This window comes from Manduca sexta, chromosome 24, assembly GCF_014839805.1.
Source record: "Manduca sexta isolate Smith_Timp_Sample1 chromosome 24, JHU_Msex_v1.0, whole genome shotgun sequence".
NCBI classification, from domain to species: Eukaryota; Metazoa; Arthropoda; class Insecta; order Lepidoptera; family Sphingidae; genus Manduca; species Manduca sexta.
This window is the reverse complement of record NC_051138.1, coordinates 17,032,720-17,042,484: the sequence shown is the minus strand read 5'-3', so window position 1 is coordinate 17,042,484 and position 9,765 is coordinate 17,032,720. Positions and strand designations below refer to the sequence as shown.

Genomic DNA, 9,765 nt, shown 5'->3' with positions numbered 1-9,765 from the left:
CAGGAAAATTGTAACCTGGAGAAACCATTAATCTAACAAGCTGTCTTCTTTTAGCATCCCACCCAGCTGGTCCACGGTTGAACGCCGCGGCGAGCGTCAACCAACAACGGCAACATCGGCACCTTTGTCGCATTGTCGCGAGCGCAGGCGCGGCCGGGGCGGCGCATACCGTGAGATATTGCTATTTATAACGAGATGTGAGGTGCCGACCGCCTTCCGGATACCGTTCGCCAGAATATAACGGAGGTAATTGTGTAAGAAAATCGCTGTAAATTCTACATTTTTGGTCAAAGAAAATAACTTATGTAAGCGACGCCTATGTTCAGCAGTGGAGATCCAATGGCTGAAGATGATGATAAATCATAATGAACCTGTAAAGATAATTGACAGTACAGTATTTAATGCCTATGTAAGTAATATAAATAAAAACCGTATAACTTATTTATTAGGTAAATATGGAGAGATAATATTAGGGAGAGAGTCAAATGGCGGGGTTTTAGTTGATAGAACTGTTTATACCGATGAGTCCAGCAGAAATGCGTAAACAGATTTCACCGTGTAAAAAAACAAAGGCTTATAAATGTTAGATATTTGTTAACTCTGTAAAATTGACCTCTATTTGTCACTTCCTTACTTGCGTCAAGTATTTTCGAGACACAAAAATATTAAGCAAAATAATTTTTAACAATATTTGTTGCTTAGGCGATTAGTACAAAGTTTGCTGCTTTCGCTCGTGCTATTCTTGTTTACTAGACTTGTAACTGCCGCCTGCCTCGGTGGCGTAGTTGTACTGCATGCGCGGTACGGCAGCGCTCTGAGGTCCTGGGTTCGAATCCCGGGTCGGGCAAAGTGATATTTGGGTTTTTCTGCTCAGTATCAGCCCGGAGTCTGGAATTTGTGCCCGATATGGCGATAGGCTCGCCCTATCACATCATGGGACGGAACACACTTGGCGAAAAGTGGGTGCCATGGTTGCGCCTCTGCATACCCCTTCGGGGATAAAATGCGTGATGTTGTGTGTGTGTGTGTAACTGCCGCCTATGTTATGTACGGCATAAATACGTCGTTAATTTAATACCTCTACGTTTAAAAAGTGTCGGCTCGCACAAAACCGAAACCCATAAACTGACTTATTACCATTATAAACACATAGCCACACAACACATAAAAAAAACAATCAATTTAAATCGATATTTTTACAAACGAACATAAAGTCGATTTTTCCATTTTAAAATTCGTAAAGTCGGTTTTTTCATAAAATAGAGATGTCGGTCTCACACGAGGCAGCAAAGAGGCCGACGCAAAAAACACTAACAAAAGCACCAAGTTTTGGATACAAAGCGACATGGGGATATAAATTATTTCATATGTTCATTCCTTTCACGATAATATTGGCAAATGTTTCTATTTGAGACGAGCCACGCCCCTGTGACGTTCTGAAAAGAGAAAAAATAATCCTGACCCGATTCAAACCAGACTCTACAACTATGACTTTAAAGTTGAAAATTGTGGTAATTTTGAAAGTTGGACAGTGGTTCGCGGCGCGTTACAAAGTAGACAAGGAGTAAAACGTTTTTCAAATATATTTTTTTGTAACAAACGCCAACATATATTTTGACCGTGATGTTTTTATTATTTTTGTCCGTGATCGGCTAGTGGCATCGGCTTTTTTTTCACAAAGTCGCTAATGTTTGGTTAGCTTCAACACGATCGTTCTTGGAACCGCCGACAAAGTGCTGTAATTATATATAGGACACAATGTTGACTCTTTCAAGTATTTGGCTCCCGTTCATGGGGTACGCCATTAATCAACGGTAAATTACTGCTTTTGAATGTCCATGCAAATTCTCTTGTTAGTGTAATGGCACCGACTCTGATGCGTGCACAATCGCAAATGTTTGTCACAGCACGACATTATAACTTTTCGAAATATGTTAGATTTATTTAAATGAATTGGCTTCTTTAATAGTAATAACAAAATTACGAGTAGACATTTGTTAAAAAATATGTGTGTAAAAAGACAACATTAACGGCATAATTATAACAGAGAATATCATCATGGGATGTGGATGATGTTTCAAATATTTTATTTTATATTACGCGAAAAAACACGGTTTTTTTAGGATAGTACGCTGTGGTGTTCTATAAAGAATCTACTATTACACAGAATACTATTACATATGAATCTACTACTCTACTAAAACAGCAGAAGCATATTACTTTGAGATAATGTTGGCATTCTTACGAATTCTCTAGCTAAAATAATACCTATGTTAAAATAACTGAGTTATTCGTTCAATAATTAAAATGAAATAATCAATCGTTAATAACGTCTTTTAAATAAATTTCCGTATTTAAATCATAACATTTTATGTCCACATTTTTACTACAATTCATCACCTTTATGTCACAAATCAATCCTTCACTATCAAACAATGGCACAGATGCCCTTCTCCGAAGAGTGCTGACAATGGTCCGGAAACAGTAGTGGACGAGATGTTGCATAACCCCAGGAGTCGGGAGACGTCACTCCTCGTCGCACAGTGGGGGGGAGAGTAAATCAACTGGACAATAGCCGGTGATCACTGCGCTGTATGCAGACAATTTGATACAATTCGAATCGGTACATTTATTGTAAAGTTTTGATCGCGGTTCCTGTTTGTCGGTATCCTTAAGAAATCAAACATTTCATTTAAAAACCTTATTTACATACTTTAGTAAACAAGTTGCAATATATTCATGCTTTACCAAAGACAAGGTAACAAACAAATTTCGCTGCCGATTTTAGCGGATTTCATCCCAATGCATGAGTGGCTACGATTGGCAAAAAACTATCTGAAAGCTTCTTAGCTTAGATTTCTTTAATGGATCACCTAGCACAATTTCGTATAACCCGACTTGGAAATTGATTTTAGAACTTTCATGGCCTCACCGCGGTGCGATTACACTGAGGACGTTTAGAAAATCATGAATAATCTAAACATCTCACGAATATCGTTTAGATAATCCAAATCCATAAGTTATTCGATACTATTTTCAATAATACTTTTTACAATCAGCCCGCATTGCCTAATGTATTTATTCACTTGTTACATTTAACTAATAAAACATGGGAACATTATAAAATACTGAAAAGATTTTTTGTGACTTCGTTTTCGTACTTCTGGATTTCTTTTTATTAACTTTGAAAATACATTTCTATCGCACAGAACTCAACGTTCTTAAGTATATTAACTAGACAATACAGAAGCTTACCACCCGCGCAGGACAACAAAACTAAGTCACAGTACATTGACGCACATTTGACATGCATTTCTACGGGTGTTAGCGTCTTGTGCCGAAGAACAGTAGCTCACAGTAGCGCACAATGGGCGCAGCGATCACGCTCGGACAAAAACAACAATACAATGCATTAGTACAAATTAAAATGTAAGACACCCAGCCAGCGCCATGACTAATCAAAAATTTGTTTTGTTATTCATGTATTATCCTATTGAGTTATGTGCATTTCATAAAGTTTAATTATAATTAAACAAATACCTATGATAACAGAAGTGGACTCTTTAGTGTATTATGTGCTACATTTATTGCCATGCCTCTAACATGTAAATACAAGTTTTTTGTCTACTTTTAGTCGGTAAGCTGTATATAAAAGAATTTAAAAAATAAGGTACCTTACACTCTAAATAATCAGAAATTACTTTACAAACCCATTAGTAATACAAAACAATCAAAACTATAAATAAGAAAATACCTTGACAAAACGCGGAACATACTTCCATCGGTGATGCCACAGTCAGTCTATATAATAAATATAAAACTTAATATATAAATGCAGTACTTTTGCACTATTGGACCCTTTGTCTACTCTTTCAACGTCATAGATGTGAATTTGTAAATAACCTCTTAGGCGTATAATATTATATTTATGCATTACTACAATACTTTGACAAATTATAACACATTTACTTGAAAATAAGAACATATGTAAAGTAGTATTATTACTTCATTAAATTTGTTTTTATATGTGTACGGGACGAAATATACGCGGCGATAAGTGGATGCACCAGTTCTGCTTCTGCTTACTCCTTCCGGGATAAATAGCGCGCGTGTGTGTGTAAATTTACATTTTACATACATACATAACATCACGCATTTATCCCCGAAGGGGTATGCAGAGGCGCAACTAGGGCACCCACTTTTCGCCAAGTATGTTCCGTCCCATGATGTGATAGGGGGCGAGCCTATCGCCATATCGGGCACAAATTCCAGACTCCGGGCTGATACTGAGCAGAAAAACCCAAATATCACTTTGCCCGACCCGGGATTCGAACCCAGGACCTCAGAGCGCTATTGTACCGGACATGCAATACAACTACGCCACCGAGGCAGTCAACAAAATTAATATAATATATAAATTAACATTTTATATATAATATTAATTTTGTTACTTATTGCAGTGATTGCAAATAAGTAATGTAGCTACACAATTTATAAAACATTACCTTATAGTCGATTTTTTAAAGTTTTTAACGAGTAAGTTACTACTATATTAACTTCAAACTTTATCGACTGTCCACTACACAGCGCAATCAACACGCCATCAATGCATATCACATGGTCATAAAATAATACTTAATTATTTACATACATTTCGAGAACAATTAGCGACTCCAACTGTCATTCTATTAGTCACTTGGACAAAGCACAGTGGGACAAAAGGACGTCAACGCGGACAAAAAATAAGCATTAAATCAACGGCATTCGTAACGGTCCTAGCTTCTGGGAGTGTTGCAATTTGTTATTTATTGCCTAGAGATGCGGCCTGTGTCTTTGATAATTATACACATGTCATGCATTGTCTTCCTTGCAAGCCATGCAGATTCTTTTAGTAAAAAGTGTCAGATAGATGCCATATTAGATATGTCGTATACTTGTCGGACACCTATTTTTTGACCTGTAATTCGTAACGTATCTAATATTTTCGCAATAGAGAATAAACAAGGCAGATGCCCAACCAAATATAATATTTCCCAAAAAAAAAACATTAAATTGTAATCATTAGTTATGCCGGCTTGTTTTTCTAAAGATATACTAACTTTACCCTGATCGCGAATCGATGAGCGGGGTAAAAAATATTTTTAAATATGTATAATGCATATGTTATCAATTCGAATACAAAATTTCTATGGTTCAGGTACCGCCATCAGTAGGTACACAATCTGTTTGTCGTAACATAGCAACAAATTCAGCATTATTGCCACTCGTGGCATAACAAACCATTAAACCTAATTAAATTGGTTAAATCTAGACCAAACAACTACTTGAAGTTGCGCGTTGTCTCGAAAATCTGTTATCAAACGATTTCATGCGCATCGTTTTTTTTTAAATCACTAAACAATATTATCAGCCCTTATTGTACCAATGCGCTGTAGGCTTGTGCCTTTTTTAATAACAAGGACATGGCTTTTGTCTAAGAGGCAGGCTCTAACACGTGTAGGTATATTCTACACAGTCACACCGAAAGAGCTCCAAGGCAAACAGATTTCTTCACTATTTCCGTTAATTCTAAAATAGGGACAATTAATTATATTTTATACCGAGCATATTATGAAGAATACTTATGCACCTAAACGATATAAATAAAATCAACACTGTCAAAGTAACTCATTGTGATCACAAAAAAAGTTATATATTATCCAATAATTACACTGGCTACAATATAAATATAACCTGCAAACTGCCTGCCTGCCCTATGTCATATACTAACAAAAACATACAAAGCTGCCCATACAGGCCCAAGCATGTACTAAAGATCTATCTGCCCATCATAATTACATAGGTATGGTCGAACCGTAATCTCTGTCTCAAAATCCCACTCTTAGGCAACAGCAACTTGCACTCATTCGAATCGATTAAAACGTTGTCGCCATTGCGCGCAATACACGGGCCGTTTATCACTTGTGTAATGAGCAACGCCCGGTGTGACCGCGGCTTTATTAATGTGCGCAGGATTTGTTGCCGCGCCACACGACACGCTATGGCGGACTCGCGAACCATCGCATGTCCCAACACGTTTTTATTCAAATAAAAAAGCAATGTTTTGGTTTAAATACAAATTCGATATCAAAATATTTTCATTTAAATATTAACAAGTTGTTCATTTTCTATTCTGATTCGAAAATGTAATACCTATAAAATTTTGATTGACCTTATGTTTCACGCTAATATGTCACACTAATTTTGCTCAATAAGACGTGGTGCTTCAAACCCTTACATTGAGGATTGGAACACTACGATTCTATGGCAGTTGGATAGTAAGGTCTAGTGCGTTAGCTTGAATCTTGGATACAGAACTCTACATTTTTCAACACAATATCACGTTTAGATCCAAATTTATTATTTAATTAATTTAAATATTTGGATATTAATGATTAGTGATTAAAAATAAAACCACTTTTTGAATAAAGATGCCTTGGACAATTCTTGATTAACATAAACAAAATATTATGCCTATGATTCCACCAATAAAAGCATTTGCTTTTTTAAATAACAAGATGAAATACATAGATGTTAAGTTGTGACACATTGAATTTAAAAGTATGAGGGTTCTTATATAAATCTCAGCAAATTAGAATATAATAAATATTCTCTCTTACAACATAAAACACACTACGTACAGAAGAATTTCCTAATTCATGTTGGAAACATTACTCAAGATAATTTAAACAAAAAATACAAAAGAAATCTTAAATACGCATAAAATAGGCATAACTCGTATGTTTCAATCACGTGTAATGTTACATGTTAAACGAAAACAAAACGTTCGGGACAAAAAAAACAATTTTGGTCAGAGACAATAACCGTCTAACCGTATTAGCTCACTATTGACATTTAAATAAGTAGCACCGTTCATTTATTTTCAATTCCGAACGTGTTAGAGACAAAAGCTAAACAATATGGACGTTGGAGCAACAGTAAATCTCGTCAACAGTGGCGTCATGGAAGCGCGCGCTCATCTGTCAAAATTACCCGCCATATTTATATTGGGCAAAGACAATAACGCGTTCTGACGCCTTCATTATTTTCACAAACTTTTTGGTAAAGTAAGTTCTTAAGGATTTGTTGTTTATTAATGTAAATGATACTACTTACAAATTACTGTTTTTGTTATTCATATTAGAATTTTAAAGTATTAGTATAATTTTATGCGTAAGAAAAATTATAGAATGCTGGAATTTAGGAATCATTTAATAGAGTCTATATTGTTTTTACATTATTTGTATATTTTTACGGTAGGGCTGCCTTTATCAATTTTAGTTACAGCACGGGTGGACTGGGGCAATACCACTATATTTTTATAAGTTAATTTATCGAGACTACTTACTTTGACAGATTCTAGTCGTATATTGCGTATCCGAAAGTATAAGGACTACAATATCAGTACTTTGTCATAGTATGTCTAGTATCAAGCAGTAGACAACAAGCTATCAACTTTTTTGCGAAACACTACTTTACCACGAAATTGATAGTTGCCGTCTCAACTTCGACAACCACTAATGTCATAGTAATGCTACCAAATTTTTTTTTATGATTAACTCCAAAACCTTCAAAATTATATCGCATTCAGAATCTTTTTGAACCTTTTGTTTCCTTAAAAACGGTAAAACAAACATTTGGAGCGACATGTGGCACTGTAATAATACCAATACGTCATTTAGATAAACATCTAAAGCGCGTATGATTGATACGGCTCCAAAACGCCGTTTACAACGCCATCTATTACAACATATAGAATTTTAGAACTATTTTATTATGTAACGAAAAAAATACAACACAAATATCATTAAAACCTCAATTATAAGTAATAGTCATGCTGTAAACATATTTGCTTATGCCATAAAATAACCTATCTCTTATAGTATCATTGTCACAACGAGAAGTGATGTGAAATTATATTTAACTATTAACTTACGTATAAAGAATGAAATTTCTAGCAGAAATATGGATTGTACATGAATGTTTGTTTCTAGAACTGCGCTATGTAATAAAAAATGCACTTAACAACGATATTATTAAACGATGAAGTTCCAATGCACCGAAGTCACAGTAAACGTGAAGCAATCTACACTTAGTCCATTTACGTACAAGAACGAGGGGTGAAAACGCTTGAAAACCGCGCTTATCAAAAACAAGAGTAATCGAATCAGTGTATATAAAAATACACCGTCTGAATTACTCCGAACATAGAAAAATTAACAAAGTTTAAACACATTACATAGGTGTTGGATGGTGTTTCTACTGTTTATGGGCGGTCGTATCGCTTACCGACAAGCGAACGGCAAGCTCGTCTCGTCCGTCAAAGCAATATAAAAAAAATAATTAAATAATTAGCATAATTATATTGCTTTACCACCGCCTTGTACATTAGTAAAAGTTAAGTCAAAAATCAATGAAATCCCTCCCGACCGTGACAGGGTTCGAACCTGCAATCTTCGGATCCCAAATCCGACACCTTATCCATTAGGCCACACGATCTCGCTCCCTTAGGCTGTATTAAACGACAATATAATATTATGATAATAACATCCAGTAACGAGGGAATATATTGCAACATTAAGTTGGTTTCAGGCGGCTTTCCCCACCTGCCCTTATTTCACTCCAATGTGGGGTCAACGCAACAATTTCATGCATATTGGGAAAATGACTTCAATTTTTTTTAAAAAAGACGGCCTACCAGAGCACTATGTTAAATTCAGCTATGTTTTTAAGAAAAAAAATATTTTAAAATTTCGCCGCAACAATATTAGAAATTTCGATAAACGATTATCGCCCACGATATCATTCACATTTCCTGTAAATTTGGGATCACGCACCGAAATTAAAGAATAGGGAGTAAAGATTGCTAGAAATTTGGTTCTACCCCAATTTTCATACCGCATACATCTTTGACAATACTAAAATCCGTCCGTGTTATTTCGTATCTCTATATCTACCCCTAAACAGTGTAAACAAATTAAAATAGCCTGCGTCTAAGGTTTACCTAAATCCTAAATGGTATTCGGAAGTGTTCGTTAAATACAGCCTTCAGGAATAAGACCGTGTGGCCTAATGGATAAGGCGTCGGACTTCGGATCCGAAGACTGCAGGTTCGAATCCTGTCACGGTCGATTGCACTGATTGTATAGCTCTTTTTGTGAACATTAAATGTTGTCAGTAAGGGATTTAAATAATAATTTTTTGAGTAATTTATACTTTTTAGACATTTTTTTTTTTGTTTCGCGGAGAAAGTCCCTTATTACTACCGCCCAGCCTTCGTGGGGGGCGACTGAATGGTTATGCTGGGGTAACCGTGCCTTACGGCCCGGCGTTGAGCCGCCCGGATTTGATGGTGACCTTCGGGCGACCGCCGGGCCGAGTCCCTAACCCTATATACAACTTAACCTATGCACGGCCTACCAGCTCAAACTCCGCGGTGCCCCTCTTCAGCGCATTAGGGACGGCTGCGGGCTTCCTCTGACGTTGAAGTGTCTAGTCTGCGACCGCAACCGCCCCTGCGCGGTGCCGCCTTGCGGTCCGTCTCCTATATTATTTAGACCTGCGGTATTTTGTTTTTAAAAAAATGTACTATTAGATTTAGTCGAACGGAGATGAATGACCGCTGTAATGGTGTCGATGCAAAAGTATTTATGAAGTTACTTGTACATTTTTCAGTTGTCACTTGCTTTAAAAATTAGGAAAAGGTGAATGCCCATTTTTGTATGA

General features: G+C 36.3%; 2 non-coding genes across 2 annotated transcripts; one reads left to right on the top strand and one right to left on the bottom strand.

Annotated features, from left to right (window-relative positions):
• Nucleotides 1–8,465: 8,465 nt before the first annotated feature.
• On the bottom strand, nucleotides 8,466–8,538 carry Trnap-ugg. Its single transcript has one exon. It is a non-coding gene; the product is annotated as a tRNA-Pro (tRNA).
• Nucleotides 8,539–9,097: 559 nt separating this feature from the next.
• On the top strand, nucleotides 9,098–9,170 carry Trnar-ucg. The gene has a single exon. It is a non-coding gene; the product is annotated as a tRNA-Arg (tRNA).
• The last annotated feature ends 595 nt before the right edge of the window (nucleotides 9,171–9,765 follow it).